We start from the raw sequence: 18,132 nt of genomic DNA, 5'->3' as shown, positions 1-18,132 counted from the left end.
ACACACCAGAGAGAGAGAGAGAGAGGCTTCTGAGGCCCCAGCAAAAGTCATTAACAACCTCAACAATCTCAACTTCACCTGGGATATCATTCTGTTCAGCAACTGCCTCAAAGGCATCTGAAAACCAGCGTTCAACAATCGGCCAATATAACATTCAAGCCAGGTTTCACCTGCAAATCAAGATGGAGGTGATTATAATAATAATAATATAATAATCCTTGCATTTGCTACAGTGTCTTATCATGTCTTCTAGTCTCAAGACAGTTTATGCACTGTGTGTGTGAGAGAGAGAGAGAGAGAGATAGCGTGAGAGAAGGCAGCAACAGCACATTGCACGACTGCCACACATTTTAGAAAAACGGTGGGTGAACCTGAACAGGTATTAGCAATGGAGGGGAATGTTAATCAAAGCAAAGTGGGATTTGTTTTCTTTTGCCGGTCGGGTGTCTGACGCACGTAAAAAAAGGGAATCCCAACCCAAGCTGAGAATTCCAGGCCTCCCACCTACACATGAAAACCCCAGAGATAAGATTGTTGGAACAGAATGGTGCTCTCTCTCTCTCTCTTTCCCTGGAGGGACATATCCCACTCACCTAATTCTGGTAAGTATTTAGGCGCAGATTGGCAAGAGCCAAGGTTGTGGTGTGGGGTGGGAGCCCAGAGTTGGGGGGGTGGGTAACTACTGCGAGTCTAACCAGCTAAGGTGAGAAGGGAGGACACAATGCTAAAATCCACAATGGATTTTTGGAAGGGAAATTGTCTAAAGCTGGGGCTCATCCTATCTCTTGTCTTCCCGGTGGATGAAGATAGTAGCATCAAAAGAAGGCATATTTCTTCTGGATAAAACTACTTCACGTGGTTCCAAGCACGACACACACCTGTCTGCCTGGTGAGGGTATTATTCTCAGGGCCCGTAAACCGATCATCTCTTGTCATTTACAATAATCCTGGTGCCAAGAGTGTTTTGTGTTAGTGGGCTTCCTGTCTGCTTTAAATCACCGTAGAACAAAGCTCCCCTTCCTCAGAGGCTCAGTCAGTCGGTAGTCAGTCAGTCAGTGTACGAGGGCTTTACAGGAGGTGGGCTGTGTCCTTTAGAGTCTGTTAAAGTGACAGAAAGCATGCTGCCATACCTTGGGGGTGTTTAAGCAGCGTTTAATTGCCATGTGCTGGGCTAATTCATCTCTTGCACCTTACTTTATTCCCCTTATGTCTAATGTGGCTAAACAGAGAGGCAAGATTGGCTGTTGAGAGGCCAGATCTGTGGCCTGTTCCCCCACCTCCGTCCATCCGTCTGTCCCTCCCTTTGTGAGCAAACTTTGATGTGTTTCCCCTCCTGTTTTAATCAGATTAGCCTGTATTTGCATGTGGCCCTGAAAGGGTGGCCGACCGAGTTTAAACGAACTCAGAGACAAAAAGATGATTATCCCTGGTTGCCTCGTCCTCCTCCCTAGCCCAGGGCCAGTGTTACCTGGGTGGAACCTTATCAGTAAAAAGGAATTTAAAGCAGCAACCAGCCAACCTCAATCAACTTAACTGATCTGGGTCAGTCAGCTCACTTTGCAACACACGCACACATCCTTCGCGGAGAAGATATTTTTCATTTAACATACAAAATGCCAAATTACATTTCTATAGCGCAAAATGCATCGAGTATCGAATTCCTTTTGCAGTCAGTCTCCCGGCAACATTAATGATAATAATATAATAATAATAATAATCCTTGCATTCAATACAGCTTCCTTATCATGTCTTCGAGACGTCTCAAAGAGTTTCACGGAATATACTGTAAAGTGAATTGACTGCGTATTTTGTGGGTGAAACGTGTATATTTTGTGTGTGTGTTTAAGTGTAGCCTAGTTTCCACGTGGACTCAACTGGCCTCCTGTTGCACAACTACAAAGAGATACCATCTTCTCCCAGTCACTCGGTGAGTTTATCCGATGAGACACTGAACCATTCAGACTAAGACTAATGGTTCACTCTTTCTGGTTCGATCCTCTCCTGGTCTCAGTTAGCTTTACTCAATCAGGGCTGTGGGAATTACAGTGGTTCCAGAGCCCTTTGAATCAAGCGCTCTGGGACGCTATCCTGGGTGAGGGGCACTATATAAACACAAGTTCAGGTACAGATCAGCTACAATCTTATAGAATGGCGAAACAGGCTTGAGGGGCTGAATGGCCTCCTCCTGTTCCCATGTTTCTAGTAACAGGGGTCTAGAGGGGTACAGATGCATTTCACCTGCCGGGCTACAGGTGTGTTACATGTGGAATGTTCTCTCTCCACTCCTTAAGTATAACAATAATAATTTTTGCATTTGATACAGTGCCTTGCCACGCCTTCGAGACGTCTCAAAGCGCTTCACAGAAGACGCCGTTAAGTAAATCGATAGTGAGTGAAACGTGGCAGCCAATTGTGCACAGCAGCGTCGCACAAACCGACGTGGATTGAGCAACCAAATTATTCTTATTGTTTTTTGGAAGGGATTATTACCCACCGGAAACGCCATCCATCAATCGACTAACAACCGGGTTGTTACTTACTGATAGCTAAACAGAGGGCTGTGGAGTGGAATGAAGGAAACTTGCCCAACGCTTCACCCTGCCTGGGAATCGAACCCAGGTCCTCTTGCTTGGTGAGGCGAGTGCTCTAACCACTACACTACAGGTCTCCACTAGGAAGAAACTACAGAGAAAATGGGGAAAATGAGTTCTACAAATCTGCTGAATTATTACTCTACCCTACACTCTTGTGAGTTTGTGTTGGGTGCAGTTTGTCTTGTTACTGTAACATCTCCAAAGAGAGAGAGGAAAAAAACAGTAGCTTTACAGCCTCGGGCATTTTTTATGGAATGAAAAACAAACAGAAAACCTTTCCCCGAGCATAAATCTAGCTCCAGGTTTAAACAAACTGCCCGCAGGATGACGTAACCCTATATTTAGTTTTGAAGTTCTTTGCTCCTATATTATGCACTCCATAAAACTGCACATCTGGCCAGCATTCCTACCGCACACACGAAACAGATGCAAGCCATCGGAGAGTTTGGGCAGAGTGATTTGAAAAATCTCGCTCAAATAATAAACAGCAGCGAAACTTCAAAACATCAGTTCGGATCAGCCACGATAGTGATTTCCCGCAGCTTATCAGTAAAGACAACAGGGCTAATTTTCAAAAGATTTGAAAACCTCTCCGCAAAGCCACTCATTCAGCTGTTTTCCTCCTAAACCATTTCTAGTGCAGCTCTCAGCGTTGGAAGGTATTTTTAAACACTGGGGATTTGAAGCCACTTTCTTTACAAAAAAAAGAATCAAAGGAAGGCTTGAGAAGCCGTTGAGTGTTTCCCCATTGTGTCATTTTCCTGATACGTTTCAAGTTCCTTTTTTTAAACCCCCCCCCCCCCCTCCCCAAAATGTTTGGAAGAAAATATCTATTCATTGACCTCATCGATAGCCTCCACAATATGGCTGTTCACAACATCACTCAAAAAAAAGTTTGGGATGACGAAGGCATTTTGTACCATTTGATCTTGTCTCCCCCTCCCCCTCAGAATACCCACTCACCTGCCCTCCCATAATAATAATAGGAATAATCCTGAATTTAACATATAGCAGTTTACCAATCTGCCAATCCAGTAACAACTGGCTTCCTACTTACTGCTATGTAACCAGAGGCATGTGTGTCGAGTAAGAAAACTTTTTTGCCCGGATTCAAACCCAAGTCCTCTCGCTTGCGAGGCGAGTGCACTAATCAATATCCTACAGGACTCCGCACTGAATGGGGTTGAACGGGGTCAATGTTTGGATCAATAGATCATCTTGAGGGGGGGGGGGGAAGCTAGAGAGGAACCTGTCCTATCTCCCTCTGACAACGCTGCCTGTTGTGGGGTGGTGTTTGTATCGAGCCTGGAGACAGCCCGGGCTTTGAGACAACTTGCAGAGCTGGGAGGGGAACGAGAGCTAAATCTTTCATTGGTTCAAAGTAACTGTAAACGTTTTTTTTTCAAACTTTGAAAAGAAATCCTCCTCAAGAAGGAATCTGTGCAAGAAGTAATTTAGCAACTCAGCATTTTTACACTTAAACCCTGACAAACACACGCCTCTTCCTCTTAAAAAAAATCCTAAATATAGAGTGGCTTAACAAGGAGGGATGGACAGTTACTGAGCAACCAGGTGGAACAAAAATAAAACACTGTCAAAATGTTGAAGTGCTGATTCTTTCAAGCACAGATTCAAATAGTTTTCTTTCAGGAAATAACATGATGGGATACTATAGTACGTGGGCAGTTTGGGACATTATGTGCATGTGACTGCCAGGTTGGTGGAAGTCGAACTAGAATGGACCTTGGCCTTATCTCGTCTAGCACTTCTTATGTTCAAAGCAATGCCAGGATGGCCCAGTAATTATCATGTGTATAATATTATTATATGAACAATCTATCGAGCGTGGTTGCCGGAGGGAAGAAAAGGCTCAGAGTGATAAAGCTGCCCAAAAAGGATGAAATGTGGCTTTGGACCGACCTCGCTAACAAACCACGCCTCATCCCGCAGCTGACTGTCATCTCTCAAAGGTAATGCTGTCGATAATATTACAGCCAAAGCATCCAAACTGCCCAAACCTCCATCTCACGCGCTCGCTCTTCCTGACGCTTAAACCACAGAGCACGAGGGCTTTCAAGTGGGGAAAGGTTAATCCACATTTTCACACAGCTTTACTGAATTTATTACCAAACTCTCAGAGATTAACTCCGATCGTTTGAACTCCTTTGTTGCTGTCATTGTTGTCAATTTGCTTGCATGCTCTTTAAACTTGTACCATTTTGCTGCTCCTATTCTGCACTAAACGTTTGAATAGAGGGGAGGGGGGGGTGGGGGGAACGGAGAGGGAGAGAGAGAGAACCAGTTTGTATTCCTGAGTAGATCAGACTGTGAATCCCTCTCGGTCTATTCACAGTGCAGCTGTCTCGATAAAGCCAGTTCGCGTTGAGCCTAAAAGTTTTCGATTCGAGTTAATACAGCTGCCTTATTGAGACAACACTTTCATGGCTATTGGGATTATGGGAACATGCATGACAAGTGAATCGTGTTGATGAAAGCATTCTCATAAAAATGTGTTAGTTCCAGTGATGTTTTTTTTCCGCCCAAATCTCTTCTATTCTTTGACTGGGACTGGGGTGGGGGGTGAGGAGGTTCAAGCTAACTCTGTTTGATTGCTTTTTATTGGGTGCGTCCTGCTTTATTTGACTGAAGGGACGCTTTCTTTTCTGTTCCCCCCCCCCACCACCACCCCGCCCCCAAAAAAGCAGAACCCAATAATCCCCCCTTTCTTTATGTGAAGGGATTTAACTCAATACAACAGGAAAAAAAAGAACTAGCCTTTCAAATTTATTAGGTGATTCTTACAGTTATTACCACCAGTAACAGCTGAAGGTTGGGTTAAGTGTTTCTTTGGAAAGTTTTCTCAGTGTATTTTCCCCCCATTATCTCCCCTTCAGGTCCCCTGGGACTCTGCACCCTACACTTGAGCGAGAGGATGGGTGGGCGACAGCAGAGGTCTCCACAGACTCAAACCAACGGGTAAGAAGAGATGGTATTATGCACAACCTGAGCTGTAATCTTTGTCTTATTTGCTCTCCCACTTAGACAGCTCATCGGTGCACTTTGTCCCTCTCTGGTTCATAATAATAATAAATAATAATCCTTGCATTTGATATAGTGCTTTTTACGTCTTCTAGACGTCTCAAAGCGCTTCACAGAATAGACTGTAAAGTGAATTGACTGTATATTTGTGGGCGAATATGTGGGTGACTATATTTGTGGTTTAGTGGTTAGAGCACTCGCCTCGCAAGCGAGAGGACCCAGGTTCGATTCCTGGGCAGGGCAAAACCTTCGGCAAGTTTCCTTCCTCCACACACACGGCTCTGTTTACCCAGCAGTAAGTAGGAACCTGGTTGTTAGTCGCTTGTAGGATTGCTTTTCTGGGGGTAATAATCCTTTCAATAAATAAATAAATTAATTAATTTACTAATAATTCAGTCACTCAATCCATGACTGTTTGTGGGACACAATTGGCTCCCGCAAGACTTTATAGTATATTCTATGAAGTTCTTTGAGTCGCTTTGAAGATGTGATGAAGCACTATATCAAAAGTAAGGATTATTATTATTAATTATTATTACTAAGTATGCTGAGTGTCTCAGTCTGGTTTAGAATACTCCCAACGATGGTGTTGGGTTTCCACATGTGACAGACCATGCATTGGCTGATTACCCCCAACAAAAAAGGTTTTTAATCTTCCAAAAATCTACTGCTGCGAAGAGCGAGCATTTTGTCATGGAAATACTGGTGGCAACAAACCACAATTCAGCAGCCAGGGTAACGCCAAGCCACGTGTAAAATATTGCAGGTTAGTGAAGAATCAAAGCCAGTCTGGACCTGTGACTGAAGTATTTTAGCAGCAGCTGGAAAATGCAGCTTCACCGGCGATCAAAATGGCAGCTATCTTAAAGTGTTTAATTCATTCCCCTTTTCCACACACACGCACACACACAGACACACAAAGCCTTTTTATTTTGTCACCATATATTCCTCACTCTACACACCTCTGTTTAATCTTACAGTAAGTAGGAACCTGGTGGTTAGTTGATTGTCAGATCCTTTTTTTTCCCCACACAAACAATTACAATTTACAATGCAAATTTCCATATTTGCATCAAGCCACAACCCTCTCTCTAATCAGACCATCGTTCTATCACACTGTTTTACCAGTTTGACAAGTTATGGGTGTTTTGTTATCCCACTGTTTATATAATAATTAACCTTTACATTTGGTACAGCACCTTTCACATCTGGAGGACATCCCCCAGAATAGACAGCAAAAACACTGGTGCAAGAAGCTGAAAGGCCTGTCCGTGCTCACTCTCCAGCTCACGGAAGGTGCAAACGTGGAGTCCTGTAGCTCAGTGGTTAGAGCAAGCGAGAGGACCTGGGTTTGATTCCTGGAGCAGGGCGAAATGTTGAGCAGGTTTCCTGATTCCACATGCCTTTGTTTACCGAGCTGTAAGTAGGAACCCGGTTGTTAGTCGATTGGCGGATCACTTTTCCCAGGTTAATAATCCATTCAGCAAAAAAAAATAATAACTTGGTCACTCAATCCACACCCGTTTGGCAATTGGCTGCCACGTTTTGCCCAGATAATATACCGTCAGTTCATTTTACAGTGTATCCTGTGAAGCGCGTTAAGACGCCTCGAGACGTGATGAGGCGTTGTATCAAATGCAAGGATTATTATTATTAAGAAAAAGACTCGCTGCACTTTGTGATGGGAACTTTGGGCCGGAGGTCTCACTATTTCAATGTGTTTCTTTATTAAAAGCCTTCATATACGACCAGATCAGCAGGCTCTCGATGAACTTAAAACAATAAACGAACTAGCGAGCGATTTATAAAGTGCCCGATCTTTATTGGCCACATGTTTCGAAGGATATTTGTTGGTGTTAACGAATGATATTTGTGTTTTTTTTTAAATTGATGGCAAAGTGGCTCCAAATTGAAGGCAGATGAACAGCTGGGAGGAGAGGCAATTTGATTGCAATTTGAATCAGATGCTCCACCATTTTCTGTGTGTACCGACTGTTGTCTCGATGATCTGGTCACAATTTACACTGTTGCATCTCGTCACAGACGTTTAACTAGCTACGTGAACCGCTGCAAAGACATGATGTACGTGGGCTGTAGCAGTCATCTTCAAGATCCTCACGCTCGTGTTCAAATCCCTTCACTAACTGCCCCATTCCCCCCAACCCTCACCTCTCCGACCTCCTCACTCCCCAATCCACCACCACTTGGCGTCTCCGCTCGACTGGCACCATCCTCCTCCTCGTGCCTCACACCCTCCGTCCCACCATCGGTGGTCGTGCTTTCAGCCACTATGCCCAGAAACTCTAGAACAGTCTCCCTCAATTGCTCTGCCTTGCCCCCTCGCTCCCCTTTTTCAAGTCCCGCCTGAAAACTTTCCTCTTCGACCGTGCTCTCAATCACTTCCCCCGACACCCCCCCTCCGCTCCCCAGCACCGCATAAATGCCGTTGATTCTTACAATCTTGGGCGACGCTCCAACACAATGCTGGGGGGGGACGCTGCATTAACAGAGGTGCTGTCCTTCAGATAAGACATTAAACCACGATCCTCTCTGCCTGTTTCAGGTGGATGTTAAAGATGCCATGCCACAACTCGAATAGAGAAGAGAGTTTCTCTCTCTCTCTCGCTCTGCCAGTCTCCTGGCCAACAATCCCTCACACACCCCAATAAAAATCAGTCACTCACTTCACAGCTGCTTGTGGGGCATTGCTGTTTGCCTGCAAAATACGCAGTTGTCTACACTTCTTGGTGAATAAAATAAATAATAATTTGGTCACTCAATCCACGACTGTTTGTGGGGACACTGCTGTGCGCAATCAGCTGTCGTGTTTCGCCCACAAAATATACAGTCAGTTTACAGTATATTCTGTGAAGAGCTTTGAGACGGCTCGAAGACGTGATGAGGCGCTATATCAAATGCACGGATTTCTACGTGTCTCTTCCAAGTCCTCCTGATACAAATGTGCTATGTAAAGGGCAAGAAGTAGTATTAGTAATACTGTTATTATTATTATAAAACCAAAGATTTGGCTTTGCACAGCATTTCCTCATTGTGCACTGAGCCAGAGTTACGGCCTGCAGCACTGAACACACCAGCCACCCTCGCTCGGGAGAGATGAAGTTAATTAGTTGCACCTTCATTTTTAAATACAATGCACTTGTATTAAGTGAATAACTGGTTTGCCACAATGTTTATTCATTCGTTCGTTTGTTCTTTCGAGGCTTGGGACAGCTGCTGGAAGGCATTACGCAAAGGTCTGGGTTTGTGAACGCACTTTCATACAGTATATCTAGTCGTTTGGTACTCACCTTGATTGGTATGCAGCTACTGTTCCACCTCCGCACCTCCAACTGGTGGAACCATGGTTCCACGTGCAGGGCTGTGTGTCTCGGCCCTGGGCAGGAAGATTGTGGCAACGCTCTCAAACTTTCTGGAGTTCCTGGTCATTGCTATCCACCTAGCGAGGACTCAAACTGGCACTTGTCTCGGATGTCAAATGTGACTATTTTCCTTTGGGGGGTGGAAAGGGGAGTTAAGGTGAACGTGGCTTGGTTACAGGCACGGGAGGGACTCTTCCCACTTGGCTCCTGTTGACTCTACAAGACAAAGTCGCTGGAAGGCGGGGTGTGTAATTATAACTTAGTCCAAGACACAGGTGTGTTAGTATCTTCTTTATTTTGTCTTTCCCAACTCTCAATAAACCCCCGAAACTACACCCCCCCCTTTGTCACACTCCCGGTGTCCTTTTATACTGCCTCTGATTGGCTCCTCGTCAATTGTCTAATTAATCCCAATTGAGTATTCAGCACAGTGGGCCCAGCCGGACAAGCAACTATTTTGAAGACCTTCCACCAAAGATTTTAAGCATAATTTTTATGCATATTATACTCACACACTCACATCGACCAAAGTCCAGATTTACTATCTGGAAAGCTCACCTGGTCTAACCTAACTAACCAGCCCAATTTGCCTGAGTGAGACTTTGTACAAACTGGTTTGACATTAACAGTGCCTGTTGCCAAGATGTCACAATGACAGTGCAGGATCATTGAGAATTGAATTTCTGCAGTACAAGAAAATACTCAGTAACTCTCTGTCACACAAAACGGTTTGGTATTACTTTACACCTGAAGTTTGAATTTCCTGTTTTGATCACACGGATATTTCCCCCGTTGAGGCCGATTAAAGGTGCCACTGTTCTCACTCACACCTCAGCTCAGACCTCGATCGAACATTATCAGCTACCTGAACACCTGTGTGACCTGTCAGCTCGGCTATTACTGCCCTGTCAATGCGTTTTAACTCTACATCTACCTGCTGGTGACAGCCGAGCCCAGTGTGGCTCATCGGCAGGACCTGGAAGGGCAGACCTGTCACTGGGGGCAGGGAATCCTCCTACTGAGCTCCTGTTAACCCTGTAAGCCAAAGTCCTAACGAGTAGGGTGGTCCTAGCTGGACAAGCAGCGGGAAAGCTTGTCAGATAGCAATACCAATGGCAAGCTATGTGGTTTTAGCTGGTTAGCTTGGCTCCCCCTCAAGCCTTGGCTCTTGCCAACCTGCACCTAATACTTGACGGAATTAGGTAAGCAGGAGGTGTCCCTCCAGGGAGAGAGAGAGTGAGAATGAAAGTAAATAATGAATCTTTACAGAGGGGGAATTAAAGACATTTCACGTACTAGATTTAATATCGTAACACAATGGTAATGTGCAGCGTATGCAATAAATGTGATCACGAGGAGATTGTAGCATAATCATAAAGCAGATTCTATCAGTAATGAAGTTCAAACATTGAAAGAGTAAGATGAGGGGAGCCATCAACATCTACAAACATTTAATTGGATCGTAAGTCATGCGTTCTGAAATCCACCATTTTTATGTTGCCTTTTTTCTTCCATGAGAGCTTCAAGTTAACAATAGGTTCCCAAAAAGTAAGTCAACCTGTGAAAATTTTCCTTTTACATGATATGAAATCTTCATCTCTTTAAGCGCAGATATGAAGCGAATTAACTGTATATTTTATGGGCGAAACACGGCAGCCAATTGTGAACAGCAGACTGCCACAAACAGTCGTGGATTGAGTGACCAATTATTATTATATAAAAATAGTTTTTTTTTGAACGGGTTATTGCCCCCGGAAAAGTGATCCGACAATCAACTAAGAACCAGGTTCCTACTTCCTGCTGGATAAACAGAGGCATGTGTGTGGAGTTAGGAAACTTGCCCAACGTTTCACCCTGTGGGGGAATCGAACCCAGGTCCTCTCGCTTGCGAGGCGAGTGCTCTAACCATTGAGCTACAGGACTCCACATAGTCTTTGATCTGCTCCTCAATCGCACATTATGTGATCCTTCATCGGGGCTTTTAAAGCCTCTCAAAACATCAGCACAACGAGCCATAAAACATTTATTTGTTCAAAAAAAGAGAGAAATTCCACAACACTGTTGTCCCGAAGCAGTGAATTACACAATTTCCATCTTTTTGTTCCACTCGTACATGAAAGGGGGATGGTGGTGAAAGAAAATGAAATGGAGACTGAAAACATAGAGCGTTGCTCAAAAACATTGTGTTAAAACATCAAATGAATACAGAATGAAATCAATATGGAAATACATTGAATGAACAGGAGGAAAAAAAATGTATAAGCTCACTGTCTCAAGGGTGAACTAGTCTCCAGGTGTCTCCCAGCTCCACTTCCTCCTCAAGCCATAACACTATATTGCGCTGTTTTGCATAATACACAGACTCGCTCATGAAAGAATCCAGAATGGTATTTAAATAACCATTGACTGTTCGTGGGAGTCAGCAACAGGAACAGAAGGAGAATCAATCCTTCTCAAAGCAAGTCACTGCAAGACACTGTAATACCATTTGGAGCTTGCACACGCACACATAATTGTAAAATCATCTCTTCCCAAGCCGTAGTCTTCCATTAACCATCATAAATCTGCCTGGGAGGGCAGGGTGCCACCTGATGCTGTAATTGAACAGATTTTTTTTTATTGAAGGGGATTGCAGTGCCCCTGTATCAACCGAGAGGCAAAAACTGGCCTGTGTCAAACAATCTCATTGACTTTGGAGATTCAGCTCAATGAAAAGGATCCCTTGCAGCATTTTTCATTTCCACTTTGGAAAGTAGCAAAGCAGTGGAGAGATATATATATATATATCCATACATACATATATATATTTAAAAGGTCTACATGCATTGACGCCTCGTTTTAATGAACCAACGCCTCTCAACTTGAATTAAACTATCATCGAGCAGATAATCAGCGGAGAAAAGGCACTGTTGCTTTTTTATATTTCGCCCACAAAACACACAGTCCCTCCACTTTACTGTGTATCCTGTGAAGCGCTTTGAGACGTCTCGAAGACGTGATGAGGCGCTATATCAAATGCAAGGATTATTATTTATTACTATTACTACTTGTAATTCCAGTCAAATAAAGCTTGACTTGTAACCGCAGAGGGGAATGAATATTGAAATTGTCAGATCAGATGTTCCCCATTTCTCTCTCCGGAAGAAAAGCACCATCTCCAAATCATCCAAAATAAACAGCAATATCACTCCCCTCAACCACAAGTTAAGGCGTATCAAAACGCATTATGTTGGGGAGCAGAACAGTGGAAGCTTTACTCTACATCTGGCCCTGTGATAGCAAATAGTGAGGAGATACTGGGCACCAAATAGGGACAAATGTCTCTTCATTCTCTGGGATAAAATCCCTTGAAGGACATACCAATTGACCATTGAAACGTTTTTTTTAAAAAATCGTTCACAAAGCTGATAGGGGAAGGTCTCGATGACAGACAGTGTTCGTTGAGTTCACATTTAAAAAAAAAAGCCGGCAGATGTTCATCAGTAATCTATCTCAACAAAGGGCATCCACATGTCGTGCATCCGTTATCCTACACTGACACATGTGGAGATGGTCTGGCTCCAGATTGATCAGGAACCATCTTCTGCTTTTCAACTCTGTCCCTCTCTAACTGGAAACGTCCCTGAAGTTTCTTCTCGTTTGGGTTTCCTCTCTTTCATCCATTCCTTTCTGCGATTGCCTGGCAAGACCCCGGCTCAGCTGAGTCATTGCTTTTCGTTTCTGTCATTTTTTTTTGTTTCTTTCCTGCGATGCAACACATACAGTATGTCTGGCCTTAATCCAGGTCCAGCTTGTTTGGGAAGCGAGTTAATTACCCCTCAAATGACCACGCTTGCTAATAGTAATAATATTAATAATACCAATAATCCTTGTATTTGATACAGCGCCTTATCACATCTTCGAGACTTCGCAAAGCGCTTCGCAGAATATATTGTAAAGTGCAGTGACTGCGTAGTTTGTGGGTGAAACACGGCAGCCAATTGCTCACAGCAGCGTCAATCGACTAAAAACACCATCAGGCCTTGCATGTATGTATATCTCATCCCCCCACCCCCACCACCCCCCTCCCCCCCCCCTCTCTCTCTCTCTCTCTCTCTCTCTCTCCTCTCGCCCGGGGCAGGTTTCCGTGCTGCTCTGTGCAAGGTCAGGCAGTCGGTAACCTTGTCACTTTCTGAGCGGAAGTTCATGTCTGTGGAAGGTCTGTGTGGGCTTGAAGCCAGCTCTGTAACTGGGATCCTCAAGCCCTCGTACCAATTGTCTCTGCTTGGAAAAACAATCCCCTCCCCCTCACGTGCCATGTGGCACGTTCCATACCATCAATAAATAGGCTTTGAAACACGGATTCGGGGAGATTTCAACCTGAATCAGGTACTTTCATTGCATGAAACTTGAAAGTCTCTCCAGTGTTTCTGTTTTGCTGGCTGGAAACTGCTGCCGGCAGAGAAAAAAACACACAGTGAGATGTTACCACATTAATGTCACCAGATGGTCATCTGGTTGATATTGATGCTTGGGGAACAGATGCTTTTTTTATGGTCAAAATATTGCTGAAGAGTCTGCGTTTGTTACAGCAGCTTCCAGTATGAAATCATCCTGCACCAGGTTACTAAAATAACCCACGTACGGTTTATAATCATAATAGAAATACTAATAATATTATCAGGAGGACTTGGAGGAGACACGTAATAATCCTTGCGTTTGATACAGCTCCTTATCACGTCTTCGAGACGTCTCAAAGCGCTTCGCAGAACATACTGTGAAGTGGATTGACTGTGTATCTTGTGGGCGAACCGCGGGGGCCAATTGCGCACGGCAGCGTCCCACAAACAGTCATGGGGGATTTTTAAAATCACAAATTGTCTTTAAATTCATAAACCTATTGAAAAGGGAATTAATTGGGTAAGGGCGGCTGGAAGAAAAACAATATGAAGGGTAGTAGCAGTAAAGAGAAGATAATTGGAATAAGGGTATCTAACTCCAGTGGTGAAGTCAGCATCCTTATTAGTTCAATGGACCAAAAGGTTGCAATTTCTCTCCATGTCCACACGTGCGTGCGTGTGTGTGTGTGCGTGTGTGTGTGTGCGTGTGTGTGGGTGGGGGGGAGGGGGGGGCACTTTGTGAACACAGGTTTCAATTAGTGACATGACTTCCTACCACAATCACATCAGATCACCACCGCGGGAGAATTAATTAGTTGCTTCAAAATAATTTAATTCCCATGGTTTCGGATTACCGTTAAGTGTGGGGACTTCGTAATTTTACAAGTTCCGCATTGAACCACAGGGTAAAATGTACTCTGCACTTTTCATTACCATAAAGGTGGATTGTACCATTTGGATAGAAAGGCCAAGAACTGATAATAATAATGGCGCTGTTGAGACGTCTCAAAGCGCTTCACAGAACATAACGTAAAGCGAATTCACTTCAATCGATTTCTATTTTTTCTTAAATAAAATTTTGATCAGCCCATGTGTCTGCCAATGAACCAGACCTGCATCGAAGAGAGATCTTGATTTTGTTTGGAACATTATTTTTCAATTGAAGATCCTCATGCCGTGTACGCACGAACGGTGCATCGGCTCACACAACCAATGGCATTAGGAACATGATATTGGGAGTCAGCAATGATCATAATAATCCTTGCATTTCATATAACACCTTCACATTGCGAGGGGTCTGTGAGTCTGACTGAGCCAGGAGGTCACCTAAGACCATAGAAACAGGCGCTTATTATATTATTATGTCACCATTGTAGCCGGTGTGACGATCGAACCTTGACACTGCGCTCTTGGCAACTGAGCTAACCAGCCTCATAGTCAACATATAAGCACAAGAGAATACTTAGTGCGGTGGAGAATTGAGGAATTGAAGATAAAGTCAACGGTTCACTCACATCATGGATTCCCATTTGCCTCGAAGAGTAATAGTTAGAGCCTGGTTTACGTTTACATTTGTTTCTTTATTCTTTATTTCTTTATTTTTTTGTTTCATGGTTTGTTTGTTTGTTTGTTTGTTTATTTATTAATAATCCTGGCATTTGATATAGCGCCTCATCACATCTTCGAGACGTCTCAAAGCGCTTCACAGGATATACTGTCAAGTGAATTGACTGTAAATTGTACGGATTTAAATGTATGTTTACTTGTTCAATGTTATTTGTGCTTCAACCCCACTCAGCACTTTCTGCACTCATTTGCTTTGAAACTCTACTCTTAAGTGATTTGCTAATGAATGGCCTCCCTTGTTGAGGCCTCACAGACATACCAGGAAGAACGACGGGAAGAATTTCCGTAAGTGGTTGCGTGCGGAGGGATTGGGAATGATGGAAACATGGAGCGGAGTGAAAAAAATAAAAATATTTGGATATATGCAAGCGGATTATGTAAATATTAGCCAGACAGTTTACCAGGCTCTGCACCTATGCACTTTGAGACGCTGCTCTTTTAAATAATATTATTTTTAATAAAAGCCGAAGTGTAAAACTGCCTGACTTGTACATTGCCATTCACATAAAACCAAAGAGAAAAAGCAATCCAAAGTCATCCTTATGTACCAGCTTTGCATTCGCCAAATCCAACACTAACTGAACCAACTTCGGAATCAGTTGGATTTATGAACTAGCATTGGGTTTACAGAATATAAATTTACTTTTATATAGCGCCTTTCAAGTCAGGACGACCCAAGATGCTGCCCGTAATCTATCATAATACTGTATCTAGCAAGAAGTTAAATGCCTGTAAAGCACTGTCCAAAAGAATCTTGTTACATTGCCTCATTACTCACAATACATATGCAGATGATTCACTTTACAGTGTATCCTGTGAAGCGCTTTGAGACGTCTCGAAAACGTGATAAGGCGCTATATCAGAAGCAAGGGTTATTATTATTATTATTATATCAGAAGCAAGGGTTATTATCATTTTACCATTGGTAATGGTATTGTCCCCTTCAAGAAAAGAACTACACAAAGCGTTCCTCTAAGAGTTTGGTGTTGCATGAGCTGCAGCAGCTGTGGGGACATTAATAATAATAATTATAATATAACGAAAATCCTTGCATTTGCACACAGCGCCTTATCACGTCGTTGAAACGTCTCAAAGCGCTTCACAGGATATACTGCAAAATGAATTGATTGTGTATTTTGCGGGCGAAACGTGGCGTTTTTTTTAACTTACAGAGGCGCGTGTGTGTGTGTGTGTGTGTGTGTGTGTGTGTGTGTGGAGTAAGAAACTTGCCTGAGGTTTCACCCTGCCCGGGAATCAAACCCGGGTCTCTCGCTTGCGAGGCGAGTGCTCTAGACACTGAGCTACCGGACTCCACAGTTGGAGAAAATACTACTCAACAGCGGACAGTGGGCTGGCTACCTCTGGCCTTTCTCCCCACCAATATTTTTTCCTTCCCCGCCACCTCCCCCCTTTTCTTTCTGCAGCAGTTTTGACTGTGATCAGGCCGCAGTGATTTACTGTCCAGTCAGTGGCTGTTGCTTGTGGCTGTTGGATCCTATTATCTCTGTGCTGTGACTTTCCCTACGCGGAGATGTCAAGCAGACAAAGACGGGCACACAGTGAATTTCACTTGGGGACATTTTGCCTGTGCTTTTGTACAGTTCAGTGAATCCTGGTTGCAAGCCCTGCTGCAAATACCCTCACAAATTGATTTTTTAGATATCAACATCCATTGCACTGTCAGAAAGGATTTCTTGCTTGGGATGGTTATTCTGTTAGGCTACATTACCTAACGTTAGCTAGGGCGGCATGGCCCAGCCTTTCACTGTCACTTCCCACACTGCGCGCGGATGACAGAATCGAAACGACAAACCTGCCCGCTTCATTCTCTCCACATCTACCGCCTCGCAGTTAGTTCCGGGCCAAAAATAACCAGGGAGAAGGAGGTGGAAAAGCAGGTCAGGTCAGTCAGAAATCTCGTCCTTGTTAACGCTGTAAGGGATCGAACCCAGGTCCTCTCGCTTACCAGGGGAGTGCTCTCACCAATACACGACAGGACTCTCTACATTACTATTCACAGAGGATAACATGGACAAGCCGTCAGTTGGGTCACACTCAAGATACAATGTAAATTACTATAATATTACTAGAGCTTTTTTTAGCCTGGTTTAATGTTATGCATCGATTACGAGGACTAAAATGGCGAAAACAAAATAAATACAAGAAAAAAAACCCACAGGAAGAAAATCAAGGCCGATAGAATACAGTATCGGCTTTTAACCCTCTCATTTCCCATAATTCGAGGTCCACTGTTGAGCGTGCAGAATGTAGCGCAAGTGAATACATCGTCGAACCTTTAAGTAGACTGTCGTGTTATTTCGGTGGAAAATCAGACAATATGCCACTGACAACGGCCTTGTGGTAGATCCCATTCAAAAATAAGACCATAGAAAATCCAATTTAACAGTGAGATTTGCTGTATCAAGCCTTTGAGGGATACATGCTCTTGTGTTTATTTCATCCAAGTGGAAAACCCGGTAAACAGAACAGAACGCTGGATCTTCAGGGGAGAATTAACAGTGAGGGGCCTGGGTGCGTTCAACACCACACAACAATAAGCAGATACACAATGTACAAAACTAGTGAGACTGATAATGGAGTGGAACTCACTGCCTGAAAGGGCGGTGGAAGCAGATTCGATAATCAGCTTTCGAAAGGGAATTGGATCAGTACTTAAAAAGGAAAGCAGAGCTATTAGGTAAGAGCGAGGGAGTGGGACTAGTTGGGAGCTTTTTCATAGAGCCGGCACAGGCACGATGGGCTGAATGGCCTCCTTCTGTGCTGTAAGATTCTACGAGAAGGCAGCCCACACAGTTTGGGCAACACCACTCCCTCCACTTACTTGCAGCTTCATTGTTTTAATCAACGCTAAAGTAATAAAGAAAAGCAATCCACCGCAGTCGGACACGTCTATGTAATAATAATAATAATAATAATCCTTGGCGTTTGATAACCCACGGCCTCCTCTCTGGCTTTGCGTACAACTCCCCCACCGTACTGTGCTCTGAGACGCTGAGTGAAGACCGCTGTACAAATGCAAGTTGTTTGGTACGAGTGTGCTAGCGCATTATGAACAGAGAGATGTCTATTTTATTTTATTTTATTTTATTTTAT

This window comes from Callorhinchus milii, unplaced genomic scaffold (genome assembly GCF_018977255.1).
Source record: "Callorhinchus milii isolate IMCB2004 unplaced genomic scaffold, IMCB_Cmil_1.0 Scaffold10, whole genome shotgun sequence".
NCBI classification, from domain to species: domain Eukaryota; kingdom Metazoa; phylum Chordata; class Chondrichthyes; order Chimaeriformes; family Callorhinchidae; genus Callorhinchus; species Callorhinchus milii.
This window is presented reverse-complemented; position numbering follows the sequence as displayed.